The sequence below is a fragment of the Eschrichtius robustus genome, chromosome 1, assembly GCF_028021215.1.
Source record: "Eschrichtius robustus isolate mEscRob2 chromosome 1, mEscRob2.pri, whole genome shotgun sequence".
Lineage (NCBI taxonomy): Eukaryota > Metazoa > Chordata > Mammalia > Artiodactyla > Eschrichtiidae > Eschrichtius > Eschrichtius robustus.
The window spans coordinates 198,514,914-198,530,693 of record NC_090824.1 but is presented as its reverse complement, the minus strand read 5'-3'; the positions used below and the strand labels follow the sequence as shown (position 1 = coordinate 198,530,693).

The following is a 15,780-nucleotide window of genomic DNA, read 5'->3' as shown; positions in this document are numbered from 1 at the left end:
GGTGCTAGATTGCAGTAAGGTCTAGAACAATCCCCTCTCACCCTCCTACCTTGAGAGCCCTGCAGGGGTCCTCTCTCTATGCTGCTACCTGACACCATTCTGCTTGGTAACCAGCCCTCTCTTTCCTCCTGTTTCTGCAAGTATCTCTAGGAAAATACTTAAATAAGAAATCAAGCATTTTTATTTGAAGAACTAGCCAGTGGGAAGGTATTTGATGTCTTCACAATTAAAATCTTCTTTGCTATGTATGTGTGTTGGAGGGGGGAAGAATATTCTAGACTGTTTTGCTTTTTATCCTTCTTCTTCCCTCCCTACCCTTCCTCCCCGAATCCCCCCAAATAAATACACAGCACAGAGGTCCTATGTGGCTGTGGCATGTGGACAAGTTGCTTCTCAGTTTCCTGATCTGTAAAATGGGGATATTATGGATTTTAAATGAGTTAACCTATGGAAAACAGTGCCTGATGCTATGTCAGTGTTAGAGATCATTAAACCAAAATCGTAAGGGTCCTTTGTCTTCTGGAGTAACTGTTAGGGAAAAGGATTTTAGAATGCTGCATTCTGAAGTATTACTTTTTCTGTATTTCCACAGTAATAAAAAACATCCCCAGTCACAGTTTTGGGTGGAAAGGATCAGCTCTAAGTAGAGAAAATATTCAATATCTAAAGCAGCTTCTCCCAAGAGAATGTAGAAAGGTACTCTATTTTGTATGTAGCAGGAAAAAGAAGAATAAAGAACCACCTGAATATTTTGTGTCCAAAGCACTGTGCTACACACTTGACACTTTAAAGCTGGTAAGAATCTTACGACTTTGTTCCTGTAGCCATTTTACAGACGAGTGAAGAGGTTTGGCGAGGTGAGGAAACACGCCCCAGTTAGGAAGCGTTGTAAGGCAGTCTGTGGGATTCCTGAGCCCACCTGGTCCCCCCCTGCTTAGACAGTGTGGGAATGCTCCCTCCCTCGCGGCTAGAAGATGCCTAGCAGACAGGGGACGGTTAGTCACGTTTATTATCATCTTCGTGACGTCACCTCTTAGGGCTGATAGGAAGTTTAGTGGTGCGTTTCCTTTCAAAGGCAGTTTTAATGTTGACAAACACCTGCTTCTAAGTCAGTTGGCCAAAAATAAGGAGCCCAATCCATGATTTCTTGCTTCCTATGGTTTGGTCAAGCTTCCCTGCACAAACACTTCCTGTTTAGAGCAGTAAAACAACCAAACTTCTCCCCTGAGGTTGGCAGTAACTTACCCGAGTCAGTAGAGCAGGGATTCCCTTGGTCCTTGAATTTCCACTTGTACGCTGATTCCACTCCAGGAAGGGGGACCAGAGCAGAGGGCTTATCCTATTCATTTAGCATGAGTCTCAAGTATTTGGGAAGGTGATTTTGAGCAGTTTCTTTTTATTGTTCTTAGACCACAGTGGTGAAATAATTCAAGCATCTGCCTGGTATTCCCCACCTTTGTTCTTCAGCCTCTGGTGGCTGTGGGAACTGGGAGCTTTGTTGTCTTTCCTGGAAGGAAGCTTTAGTCACATCTTAATCCTGAGTCATACATTCATACTCATTTGCAAAGTAAATTTGACAGCAAGACTGAGTCAATAATTTTGGCCTTGACCTTTGAGACAGGATTAGTAAACAAACTGAATCATAAATTGTTTATTATTTCGGTCACAGCAGCTAGAAGCTTTCCAAGAAGTGAATCGTTCAGATTTATTATCCCACGTACTTTAAGGTGTGTTTGTCATTGATTATTTAGACGCTTAGTATTGTTACAGATTTGGAAAATAAAAGAAAAAAATATCTTTCTACTATAGAACTTTGCAATTTTATTTAATGGAAAAAAATATTCTCTTTCTTTTCTTATTCTTCTAGAAGAAAATGTTCCACTGAATAATTGATGCTTCTAAAATGAAACCTTGTGTTTTCATGATACTAGAAGCCCTTTTATTATCTGAGTGAATGTTAAACAGCCCTGAGTATGAACCATTTTCGTGTAATAAGCATTTTGAGCACAGGAAAACTCAGCCAACTTGATTGTTCTCAGGTGAAGTTCAGACCAGGAATTATGCATTGTTCTCAGGTGAAGTTCAGACCAGGAATTATGCAGAACCACAGATAATTGCAGATGATAGAACCAATCACAGTATGCAAATTAACCACTATTAAGAACCTTATATAGCTTTTTTCATGGTTATGTTCAAATAAAATAGGGTATAAAATTTAATTATGTAATTCAGAATGGTAAATACATTATTACACTTTCGCTCTTTTTAAAAGAATTGAGACAAATATAGTCATTTGTAATTTTGTAACCTTTTTATTTTGTATAAAATAAAATATAAAATGCATTATTTTTTATGGCAGAGGGACAAACTAAAAACACACTGTCCTCTGATATTTCATATTCTGGATCTAAAGTTCCTGCTCCTAAAATGTATGCTTGGCTTGAAATGAGATAAATACCCTGCATATTACTGATTTATACTTTAAGAAATTATTTCTGAAGATTCTACAGCAGGTCCTTGTTATCTGAGGATAATTAGAACCAGAAAAAGGCCATTTAGATTGAATCCACTTAAATGGGGACCAAAATTTCATAATACAATTTTAAAAAGCTTTAGGACTTTATCTTGCCCAAAACTCTGAATATCATGAAAATAATTCTTTTAGTTTATATTTAACACAATTTAGAAGATCATTTTGACCATGGCTAACTCTTAGAATGAGCGATGCAAAAATCAAGTATTGATCGTTTGGAGAAGAATACATTTTTAGACAAAATTGTATGATTGTATATCGTGGTACTTTTTAAATCCCATTTGACCTTGACATCACATCTTCAAGATGGTCAGTTTTACAGGAATATTTGAGGTCCTAGTCGTTTTCCTTTGGGCCCTTTAGATTCTTCACTATTAAACTCTTTCTGTATTGAAATCCCTATCTCACCACCAACTTAAAACGTTTCTCTTAAAGATCGTTGCCTCATCCACCTGCTCAGTCCCCACTTGCCCTTGTTTCACCTGCTATTGGAGAAGTTCTCTAAAGCCCTTTTGATTAACCTTGTGAAATTCTGTATTTGGAGGGCAGGATTTGCAATCAGGAAAGATGCAGACGGTGAACAAGGATGGAATTTTGAGTGGGAATTCAAGTCATTTAAATGACTTGATAGTAGGAAATATCGTAGAGTTTTGAAGGTGTGCTTCCCTAAAAACGCTCCTAACCACGTGGGTTTTTGGGCAATGACCACTCAGATAACCGGGACCCCCTGATTTATTTGCATGAGTCCGTTGCAGTGTGCTCTGAGGAGAAGGCAGATTCGTGAGTGGGGACCTGCCGGTGCTGGTCTCATTTCTGCCGGGAAGTAGGTTTATGACCATGGATAAGTCACTTAACTTCTTTTGGTATAATTTACTAATCTGTGAAATGAAAAGGTTGAGCTAAAGTCCCTTCTGGTGACAAGATTCTGTGATTCAGAAGTGTTGCATATTTTTAAAATTTTTTATTTATTTATTTTTGGCTGTGTTGGGTCTTCACGCGCGGGCTTTCTCTAGGTGCAGCGAGCGGGGGCTACTCTTCGTTGCGGTGCGCGGGCTTCTCATTGCGGTGGTTTCTCTTGTTGCGGAGCATGGGCTCTAGGCGCGTGGGCTTCAGTAGTTGTCGCACATGGGCTCAGTAGTTGTGGCTCACGGGCTCAGTAGTTGTGGCACTCGCGGGCTCTAGAGCTCAGGAGCAGTAGTTGTGGCGCACGGGCTTAGTTGCCCCACGGCATGTGGGATCTTCACAGACCAGGGCTCGAACCCGTGTCCCCTCCATTGGCAGGCAGATTCTTAACCACTGCGCCACCAGGAAGCCCCAGTGTTGCATATTTTAAGCCTGGGAAGAGCTTTATCACTCTGTTTTCATAGAATCCTAGAATTTAATAATCATCAACCAACTCTTTCTTGTAGTTTATTTGTGCTATATATCGATATGTAGATATCTATATATAATTATAAAATGTATAAATATATGCCTATACATAGCTTATAATTTGCATAGCTACATCCATATGTGATCATACTTCTGGTATAGTTGTAATCAGCACTTTGGAACAGTTTTAAATTCTGCTCTTTTCAATTGTGTTATCTCTTATAAGTGTTTGCCCATCTATTGTAATCTTAGTATCTTTCTCTTTTTCACACTGTTCTAGTGACTGCCATTAATAACAATAATAATAATCCATTGAGTACATGTGTTTTGATGTACTTCAGTATATCCTGCCCAATATATCCTGGCAACCGAGCATCTCTATACTTTAGAGTTTGGAGAGAGTTTTGGCTTCATGTTACCGGGGACATCTCTGTAGGTAGACAGTTATGTAAAAAGAGCTTCTCATCCCGGTAGCACAGTTCTGTGTGCACTGCGGTACTTAAATGCCTTTAGTTGCTACTGTAAACAGGAAGAAACATACTAAGGCAAAGGTCTGGCTAAGAGAAGCAGGGGGAGGGGCAAAGAAGGCTGGAAGGATGTTCCTTTTGCTGCTGCCAGCAGGGCAAATCGAGATCTCAGGGAGTCTGGCATAAAAAAAGAAAGCTGGGAAGGACACAGAACCGGGTTCTGGATGCATTTTCAGAGGCGAGGTTGTCCCTGCCACACTGCACCTCGTATTCAGTCACCCGGGAGTGCTGGTGACCTTTGGCTTCTGAAGTTGCACTGAGCCAGGTCCAGAGAACAAAGCCACCAGCCATCACCAGGGAGGAGCAGACGCGCTCACCGCAGTGAGGCAGCGGCAGACTGAATTAGCGAATGTTACGTGATTAAAAACGGCAGCACTTTCTATTTTAATTCTAGATCTGGGAGATTTTCATTGCATCCTTGGGGGATAGGAGTTTGTTCATCCGTTAAAATTCGATTTGCTACCTCTTATCAAGATGAAGAAAGCATAACTGACACTCTTCCCTCCCCTCTGGTCATGTCCGCTCTGGTCTCTGGATATTGTTGGGTCCCCTGCATATGTGGGTGAACAGCTTGTGATGCTTCTTGACGTAACTTGTCACAATGGTGAGGTGGTTAGTGGGAAAGAAAGGGAACTCCGCGTTGCTGAAATTGGGGGTAACTTGGTTGTTTACAGTAGCTGAAGGCAAATGTTTCGAGTTAAGTCAGGTTAATCAAGGCAATTTTAGTCGTGATCAAAATGAACAAGTAGAAAAAACCTGTTCTAGAAATTGTCAGTTTCACTTCCCATTGTGCGAGGCCTTATGCGAGTGAGGGATATCGATAAAGTCGGGTGAAGTCCAGTATTTTCAGAGGTTAGCTTAAGGCAAATGAATTTATTCCATCTCACGTATGTATTCCTCAGCTTTAGAAGTTACATCCTGTAATTTAAAAAAAAAAAATTTTTTTTTTTCAGATTCTAGCTACATTGGAGACTGGTCGTTTTCTGAAACTAAAGGAGAAGTCCAGGAAGGGATGATGAATACTTTCTGAGTTTCGGGTCGCAGAATAAAAGGTAAGTATTGATAATTTCACAATGTGTTTGCAATACTGTTGTGTCGACCAGCTGAAAAAGCAGCACACAAATAACCAAGAGTTTTGGATATTTGCTATCACCAAAAAAACAACTCGTACTATTCTGATTTACTTATGGGATTTTTTTTTTTTAAAACAAAACTCAGCATATTCTTTTAAAATAAGCTTTCCAGGTAGGTATACCGGAGCATTAAGGTGGGACCCAGCTGAGTAATTTACTTTTTTTCTTAGACTGCATCCCTGGGCACGTCTCCCAGGCTTGGTCTGTGTGACATCCCCACATTTAGAGAGAGAATGTGAGAATTTCCAAGATAGAAGTTAGAGAAAGACAGCTAAAGTGTAGGGACTCATCTTACTCACACATAGATTTGATAAAACGTAATCACCGGCAGCTGCCTTACCCTTTCCCCAGATCCAGGGCACTTAAGCCCCATGACGGCTGCCGCCCCCTGCCCCAGACACACCCTGTCTTTGGCTGGACCCCAGAAGCAGCACCCTCTCCCAGCGCCCGCATCCTAAAGCTGGGTATCCTCTCCCGGCCAGAAGTCCTCGCTGGATGCCCTCGTTCCCGTTTCCCAGAACTCACAGCAAAAACTCAGCACCACCGTTAGCTCACTTACTGTTTCCCGAAAGATTGTCTTTCCAAAATCTCTTGACAGTATTTTGTCCTTATGTACAATGACAATTCCTGCCCTCAGCGTATCCATGTATTTTCCCCCTCTTCTTCAAATCGCTCTGCTTAATGATTGGATTTATAGCTAAAAAGACATCATATTTAAATTAATATTGATCTACATTTTTTTAAGCCAAATCAATTTTAGGGCCCATGGGATGGGGATGTAAAGAAATATCAGGAGAATTTTTGAACCTCTGACTGTCTAGTGAACAGGCTGCCCTGCCTGGAGGAGGATCTCTGTTGATGGAGGTATTTCTGTAGAAACTGTACATCTGTCTGACAAGGATGTTCCAGAAAAGGAGCCTGGCTGGATTTGGGACAGGGTTTTCTAGGTTCCAAGCAAAAGGAATTCTGCAGTTTCTCAATTGATGGACCAAAGGAAGCAAAGTTGTCTGTGTGTGTTTTTTTTAAATTCACATGTTTTAAAATTAAGCAAATATAGGGACTTCCCTGGCGGTCCAGTGGTTAAGACTCCACGCTTCCAATGCAGGGGGCACGGGTTCCATCCCGGGTCAGGGAACTAGGATCCTGCATTCCACGTGGCACAGCCCAAAAATTAAAAAAAAAATTAAAATAAAAAAAAAAGAATAGGGGCTTCCCTGGTGGTGCAGTGGTTAAGAATCCGCCTGCCAATGCAGGGGACACGGGTTCGAGCCCTGGTCCAGGAAGATCCCACATGCCGCAGAGCAACTGAGCCCGTGCGCCACAACTACTGAAGCCCATGGGCCTAGAGCCCGTGCTCCCCAACAAGAGAAGCCACCGCAATGAGAAGCCCGCACACCGCAACGAAGAGTAGCCCCTGCTCTCTGCAACTAGAGAAAGCCCGCGCGCAGCAACGAAGACCCAATGCAGCCAAAAATAAAAAATAAATTAAAAAAAGAATAATTAAAAAAAATTAAGCAAAGATATTCAGCTAGATTATTGCACATCTACTGAAAGGTAATTTTCTTTAACCTCTGATTCTCGAGCATATTTCCTGAAAGGCTGCCCAGGGAGAGAATGACTCTGTGGGCGTTCTTCTGTGTGACGTGGGCCTCAGAGGGTGCAGTTGGGGAGCCCAGAGTGCCCTGGAGAGCAGGGTGGGCCCAGGCAAAGCGCCCCCTGGATCGGGGGGCATGACAATTCGGATCCACAGAGGTGGGCAGTGAGACAAGGTGATAGATAATAAGCTGTCTGAAGCGGGTGTGTAGGTTTGGCTGGGCTGGGGGGGAGATTATGTGAGTCGATTATAAACCTGACTGTTACGAGGGCCTTTACGTGACCTTTGAACCCCACCTGCTCTGCCGCCCTTGAACCGCTAGTGTCTGCTGGGGAATGGGGTGGTGGCTCTTACAGACAAGGGAAAGCACAGTGGGGTCGTCTGTTTTTTGTTTGTTTGTTTTTGTTTATTGACTTTTATTTATTTATTTATTTATGGCTGTGTTGGGTCTTCGTTTCTGTGCAAGGGCTTTCTCTAGTTGCGGCGAGCGGGGACCACTCTTCGTTGCGGTGCGCGGGCCTCTCATTATTGCGGCCTCTCTTGTTGCGGAGCACAGGCTCCAGACGCGCAGGCTCAGTAGTTATGGCTCACGGGCCCAGTTGCTCCGCGGTATGTGGGATCTTCCCAGACCAGGGCTCGAACCCGTGTCCCCTGCATTGGCAGGCAGACTCTCAACCACTGCGCCGCCAGGGAAGCCCCAGGTCGTCTGTTTTTGCAGATGTCTATATGTTTGAGCCTCTGAAGGCATATTTGTGTTGTAACGAGGCTTTTCTGCCCCTACTTCCTCCTCAGGCCTCCCTTATTCCAGCAAAAGGTATTTCCTCCTCTTCCTTTCCGTATGAGCATCACTCGGTCCTCGCCTGGTGTCGTTGCTTTGGTTCCTTTTACTAAGTATGTGGGAAGAGGTATTTCCTCTCTTACCACTAGAATATTAACTCAGTGAGGAAAAGGATTTCTTTCTGTTTTGTCTGCTACTTGACGCCAGGCACCTGGAACAGTATCTGGTACAAGGAAGGTGCTTGATAAACGTTTACTGAATGAGGTAACGATCTGCATCTTCCTGACCCGGATTCCTTAGGGGCAGGACCGTCCCTTCATCCGTGAACTTCTTGCTGGGCTGACACAGCGGCTGCTGTCCTCCCTGACCGCCGGTCTGTGGGGTGGGATCACTGATGCTTGGTCCCCGCGGAGGGGCTGGGGAAGCGTGCGCTGTGTTGCCACTGCCTTGGCGACCGTGGGTTAAGCTGTCAGCTCCTGAGGGCGTTTCCAGGATGCTTACAGGCGTGATGTGGAAGGGAAGCGAGGGCTGAGAGGCGGCGCGGTGTCTGGTGGGACCGTGCTTGCTGTGTTCACCAGCCCCTCCCAGGAAGCGTCTCTGATGGATGGGCTGTAGTTGGGGGTAGAGGCGAGGCAGGAAGGGCGTGTGCTGGTTGTCACAACGGAGCCTTGCCCTCAGGTCTGAGAGGAAGCGTGTGGTTGAGTCACGTGGCAGCAGAGTGTCTGTCCCTGATGGGGGTTCAGGCGGCCCCGGCCCAGCCCTGCTCTGTTTAAGTAAATAAAGGAGCGCAGACAGCGTGGAATGTGAGTTGCAGCAGGTGAGGAGTCTGACTGATGGAAAGTCAAATCTAATAATATCTTTGAGTAGCTGCCCTGAGGCTCAGTTTTGGTTGTTGGCTCCCCCCCTCCCAGGAGATCACAAGGAGGAGGGCCAGAGGCAGACTCTTCCAGAACCTCTGTGCTAAGTGAGTTTACCTGGAAAGGACATTGTAGGTACAAGACTTTAACCACAAGGCACAGTAGGAGTTGCCTTCTGGGCAGCTGGTGAGAACCTTTGAGCCGGCCATGAGATACTAATTAAATCAAACCGTGGACTTAACTCTCCTCCCCCCCACTCCTCTTCTGCTTCTCCTTCTCTCTCTGTCTCTGTCTCTCTCTCTCTGTCTCTGTCTCTCTCTGACTCTGTCTCTCTCCCTCTCTCTGTCTTTGTCTCTCTGTCTCTCTCTCTGTCTCTGTCTCTCTGACTCTCTCTCTGTCTCTGTCTCTCTCCCTCTGTCTCTCTCCCTCTGTTTCTCTCTGTGTCTCTCTCTCTGTCTCTGTCTCTCTGTCTTTGTCTCTCTGACTCTCTGTCTGTCTCTGTCTCTCTCCCTCTGTCTCTCTCTCTCTGTGTCTCTCTCTGTGTCTCTCTCTCTGTCTCCATCTCTCTCTGTCTCTGTGTCCATCTCTCTGACTCTGTCTCTCGCCCTCTCTCTGTCTCTGTCTCTCTCTCTCACACACACACACTTTAGAAACGGTCAAGCCTGCCCCTGTCAGGCTCTGTGCTAAGGTCGCCGGAGTCTGTCTCGTCATCACCGACTATTTGTGAAGTCCTCACTCTGTGTCCCATACCTGCTGCCAGCTTCTCCTCCCTCCTCTGCTGCATGTGCCCTGAGCCTCGCTCTCCAGCCCTTCCACGCTCTTCTGCTCCGCTCTCCCCATGTCATCCCTTCCCAATTTCCCCTGCCCGCTCCCTGCCCCGCCCCCGCCTCCAGGAAGCCCACCGGCTTGCAGCTCTGCAGAGCCTGGTGCTGCCCCGGTAAGGCTCTAGAGGGGCGAGCCCGGCAGGTGGTGACCGGCAGGCTGGGGAGTCAGGAGCCTCGGCTGCGACCATCTTGTCCCTCCCTCCCCTTGTCCGCTTGCACTGGACTCTGTCACCCTCCCGGGATGCTCAGGGCACTTGTTAGCGCCTGAGTCTCCGGCTGCAGTCTCAGGGCTGACGTCTAGTCTCAGCCGGCATAGAGAGCCCTCTGATGCAGGCTTCCATCCCCACCCGGTTGTCCCATGTCCTAGTCACGCCTTCTGAAAATGCCAGGCGCGGCCTCAACCTCACGACCTCGCACATGCTGTCCCTACAGCCTGCAGTGCCCTTCCCCTTCGTCCTCAGTGGGCTGAACCTGACCGGTCACTGAAGCTGTCACCAGGGCCCTCCCCCAAGAAGCAAGGGAGGTCAGGTGCACCTGTTGGGAGAGGGGCTTCTGGGCCCCCTGGACAAAACTCATCTCAGAGTATTCGTGCCAGGTGGTGTGTTTTCGACGCCAATCTCCGCTGAACAGACTTTGATAAAGGCAGGACTGGATCCCTGGCCTGTGACATCATCCCTCACACACGGGTGTTTAGAAAGTGTCTGCTTTCTGACTGTTGATTCTTAAGACTTCCACCCTACACTCAGTGCTTTTTGTTTTAGGTTACTGTTTTTCTAACAGAGTATTTAATAAAGAAGGCCCATCTGATGCAGAGGGAGACAGGGCACGTAGATCGGGGTTGCCCTTCTTTCTTCAAGCAGCTTCGATGGCTTTATCAGCAGCTTTTCCCCCAAGGCTGTGCTGTGTGGGTTGATCACTACATTTGAGACTTTAGTAGAAGTTTAGTGGAGCAAGGGAATCCCTGCGTTCCCACAAACATCTGTGGAGCCAGGTGTTTTTCATTTTACACGTGGGCGGCTGTGAAAAACCACTGCCAGGAGGTGGCCACGCCTCCCATCAGCTCCAATCAGCTCCCGGTCCCCTCTTCCTGAGTATGAGGGGAGAACCATGGCGGAGCAGAGGGCAAGGAGGGCGATGTCATACTCACCCAGCTCTGGAGGCTTCTGCGGTGTATGGTTATCCCTGTTTGGACAAAAGCTTGTTCTCCGTGCTCAAAGTTGGTTGGCTGCATCCTGTGGACATAACTCCTCCAGGGAACGGTGTCTTAGCGTACCTCTGACATACAGCTGCCAGTCACAAATGCAGGGCTCAGGTGAGATTCTAGGCCTGTCGTCTTGCAGATAAGCAGACTCTGGCTTCACTGCTGCGATCACAAGCATTTCTTCACTAATAGACTGCAGGGGCTGGAAAGGCTGCTCTCTGGGGTGCCTTCTTGCTTGCGTGTTTTGGGGTTCTCTGGGTTGAAGGTGGAGCATTACGATATGATGCATGTAGACTGGGAGCATCAAATATGAATGACGTTTACTATAATTAACAAATCTTTGTGTAGCACTTGGGCAAGGGGGTTTGATCCCTCACAAGAACAGAAGGATGGAGGAAAGGGCATGGTTTTCCCTTCACTTGGAGGGGGCACAGGTGGGAGAAAAGTCAGTTTTATTCTTAGAAGAGCTGAGGGGATGAATGGAACATGGTTTGATGGAGAGGAAATGGCAACTACGGAGGGGCTGGAGGAGGAACAGAGGTGGTGCGCTTCTGGCAGCTGCCGGGGAACCGCAAGGGTAGGAGAAACATGCTAGTAAGGGGTCGTGGTGTTCAGCTTTCACACTGCATCATGCATATGACCTGGGCTTATTGAACTGATTGCTACAAAGATATGTGTGGTAGGAAGAATCGTGACTCTCCAAAGAATCATGGTTCATGTCTTAATCCGCAGAAGCTCTGCATATATTAGGTTACATGGCAAATAGGAAGGTCTCAGCTGACCTTGAGATGGGGAGATTATCCCAGATGATCCAGGTGGGTGCAATGTAATCACAGGGGTCCTCTGACGTGATGGAGGGACACAGGAGAGTGAGTGTCAGAATGATGCCATGTGATAAAGTCTCTGTGCTTTGCTGCTTTAAAGATGAAGGAGGGGCCATGAGTCAAGGAATGCAGGTGGCCTCAAGAAACTGGAAAGGCAAGGAAATGGATTCTCCCCAGAGCCTCCAGAAGAGATGCAGCCCTGCTGACACCTTGATTTTTAGGCCAGTGAGACCCATTTCAGACTTCTAACCTCTAGCACTGTAAGATAATAAGTTGTTTTAAGCCACCAAGTGTATAGTAATTTGTTACAGCAGCAATGGGAAACAATCCAATACGGAAACCTGTCTCTACTTTGGAAATGTGAGACCCTCTTAGTTATTTATGAAATATAATGGAAAATTTATGGAAGATAAATAACTCAGAGAAGAATCTTGTCAAAATGAATTCTAAGCTCTCTCTAAGTTAATTTATTTTCGTAAAGTGAGGGCAAGAACTTTATTTCTTCACTGTTATATCCTCACTGCCTAGTTCATTTTTAAAATTCATTTTTAAACAAATGAATCTCTTCATTTAAATCCATGAAAAACCAAAGCAACTATCTTTTCAAAGGAGTTATTGGATGCTAAAGTGTATCACTATGATTAGAAATCTTAAATTCAGGCTCTTATTATAGACAAAGAATATCATCATTTACATTGTCATTCAAAGATGAGAGGTTTGGTTAGAGAATATTTTTGTAAGTTGTTGGGTGTAAACAGGAATCACTTTTGCTTTCTTGGGTTCTAGGAACTTCCTTGTACCTACTACACAAAGAAGGACTGTTAACTTGCCCTTTGCCTTGTCAGTAAAGCAGCTGTAATATGTAGCAAGCTGTAGCCTTAAATCCACAACACCCCAGCCCCCCGCCCACCAAAGTGCTCGTTGTTTGTGACACTTAGTTTGGGAAGCCTGGTACTATATACTAATCTATTATAAATGATCTTTGCCTGGCATCTTTTAGAATTACAAATACTTCTAGTGTTCATTTGCTATTTCTTGACTCACTTATTTTCTGAAAAAAAAAAAAAAATCTTTGCTAGGATTTTGCTATGTGTCAGACCCTGGGGAAACAAAGGTAACTCAGATATGGCACTTCCCAGAGAAAGCCACCTTCTAGATGGGAAGAAAGACAAGTGTGTAGATAATGAGAGGACGGAACAGCCAATATTGAAATAATTTGTGATGCCAAGAGGAGGAAAATTCCAACTCTGCAGGGAGAACAGAGCCGAGAGGAAGAGACTGAAGGTCCAGAAGGAACTTGGCAACTTGAAGGGACAAGTATTAACTGCCTACTGAGTCCCAGAACTTTTACATGTAACTTTATCATTTCATTTTTACCCTGAGAAAAATAATATTCTAATGAAGTATCTTCACAGAATCACAGAGTGGGATTCATAATCATTGTCTTCAAAGCCGTTCGTTTTAAAGCAGAGGTGGGCAGACTTTCTGTGAAGGGCTAGATGGTTGGTAAGTATTTCAGGCTTTGGGGGCCATACCGTCTCTGTCACAACTATTCAACTCAACTCTTGTGGCAGGAAACCAGCCATATAGAATATGGAAAGAAATGAGCATGGCTGTGTGCCAATAAAACTTTATTGACAAAAATGGACAGTGGGCTGGATATGGCTCAGGGGTTGCAGTTTGCTGATCCCTGTTCTAGAACAGCCATTATAGCTACTGTTTTGCTTTAGAATATTTCAGGAGAGGGAGATAATAGGTTTCATTAGCTTTACAGGTGGGTCAGTGACAGTTTCAAAAGGGGTTATAGAATCTCACCAAGAAACAGTAGCAGACTGGATTAATAATGGAGGTTCAGACAGACCCAACTGTCTAACATTTCACATCGTCATGGTTAATATTGAACAGACCTTTGGGAATCCAGATATAATCCATCTTTAGGTCATTATAGACGAGTCCAAAGAGAAAACCACACTAATCAGTCTTGGCAGAGGATTTGACAGTGTGTGGGCATGTGTGTGTTTTAACTCTGAGATTTAAAAAAAAAAAAAAAATGGAAATAAAGAAGATTTGTCTGGAACCACTGGGAAGAAATAAGGTAAATAACTGAACGGATGACCTGGGAGAAGCCTAGAGTGTAAAGTCTCAATACGGCTGTCTTCTGGAAAAAGGCAGAAACATCTGGTTAGTGTAAAAATGAGGGGTGATGTGAAAGGAAATCCCAAGTCCAGATTAGAAAAGCAGAATACATCTTGACATCTTAAAGCAACAAGGCAGAAAAAATTCTGTCCTTAATAGCTAACAGTGGGACTTCCCTGGTGGCGCAGGGGTTAAGAATCCACCCGCCAATGCAGGGGACACGGGTTCGATCCCTGGTCCGGGAAGATCCCACATGCCGCAGAGCAACTAAGCCTGTGTGCCACAACTACTGAAGCCCGCGCGCCTAGAGCCCACGTGCCACAACTACTGAAGCCTGCGCGCCTAGAGCCCATGCTCCGCAACAAGAGAAGCCACTGCAACGAGAAGCCCGCGCACCGCAACGAAGAGTAGCCCCTGCTCGCCGCAACTAGAGAAAGCCCACGCACAGCAGTAAAGACCCAACACAGCCAAAAATAAATAAAATAAAATATATAAATTTATTTAAAAAAATAGCTAATAGTGTGGGAAAAGTCACTAAATTCAGAGATTTTGAGTTTCTTAATTTGATTTCTTAATCCTTTAGAGCAAAACAGTGAATTTTTTGGAGAAGAGATCTTTCCAAGAGTATGTCTTGAGAGATACAGGGTGGTAGGAAAACACCTGGAAAACCATTAAAGAACTTCAAAAATGTGACACCGGGAAGCCATTTAGGTCACCTGTCCCAGCCCTACGTGACTAAAAGGACATTTTTCTCTTGGCTGATGAGAGAGAGCTTGAACGAGTATGGTTACATTGGGGAGCTTATTTCTTTTGAGTAAAACTTAAAAAATCAAAAGCAGACCAAGTTTATAAGATGGTTACAAGTGTGGGTGGTTCCAGCTGGATGGAAACATTTTCTCACCAACAGGAATCGGTTGAAAGGGTGTCGATTGTCTCCAGAGGTCCCCATGCTTGGCGCCCCGAAGTGTGTTTTGATCTGGTTCTCCATCCGGCTCTGTGCTGTTTCTCTTCAGGTTGACTTGGGGGAAAGAGGGAGGAAAAGATGGAAAATATGGGAGTTGATATCTTCCTGGAAGACGCTGTGGAGAGGTTAGCAGGCTAAGTTATTCCAACCAAAACAAGTTAAACTTTTCCTTGTGTTTTGAATCCTAGACACGAATCTTGTCTTGGATGAAACAGATGTGATTCTGGGGACGGGCACGGCGTCCTGAGCTTTGGTGACTTTCCTGCCCCTCACTCTTCCTTACAGGAATCAAACATGCTCCAGCTGTGCATTTATATGCTGTTTCTGGCCTCTAAGTTCCATGCAACTTCATAAAACTCAGAGTTTCCTCAACACAGAAATCTTAGGACTACTTGAAGAAAATAATCTGTAAAGCAGATAAATGTTTTGATGTGGATTACATCTAACAAACAGTGTTTATTGCAAAGGCTTTAACATGTAAGCCAATTAAAGGGTCTTATAATTTGACTTCTCTTTCCCGTCAGACAAAGCTTTTTTGTAATGTAAATATAATAAGGAATATCCATACTCTACAGTCTTGCTGACATTCTTTTCTTTTAGCAAGGGTTAAATAAGGGGGATCTTCAAAGCCTTGGTGATACATTACAGAAAGCTTTGAAGTTTTTATTAGCTTCCCTGGAAATCTTTGTTTCCTGGAAAGTTCGTTAATGGTATATCTAGTTTCTCACACAAATCCATTTCTTAGCTGTCTATAGTGAATTACCTAGTCAGTGGGAATGCTACTGCAAGATAAAATTAATATCTAAACTGGTCCTGAGTCAGTTATTTCCACTGCAAAGCTTATGTAGTCATAAGGTACGATGTTACTTAGGTCAAATTAACCTTTCTTTATCTTAATTCACCTCTTGAACTCCCTGAAAGCAACATAATTTACATTTCCTAGCAACTCAGAGGGCTGCTCCTGTGTATGGAACTAACCTCCTGCATCAGCACCATCATCTTCCATCTCAGTCGGTGGCGCCATCCTGCACCCAGGGT

The 15,780-nt window shown here is 44.8% G+C and overlaps 1 protein-coding gene across 9 annotated transcripts in view; it reads left to right on the top strand.

Moving 5' to 3' along the window:
* Positions 1 to 15,780, top strand: part of SVIL (supervillin) — a 237,994-nt gene that overhangs the window by 36,273 nt on the left and 185,941 nt on the right. For all 9 annotated transcript variants that reach the window (XM_068562693.1, XM_068562721.1, XM_068562711.1 and 6 more), the window contains exon 2: positions 5,385 to 5,483. The gene's annotated coding sequence lies outside the window, so the exon portion shown is untranslated. The remainder of the gene's footprint in view (positions 1 to 5,384; positions 5,484 to 15,780) is intronic.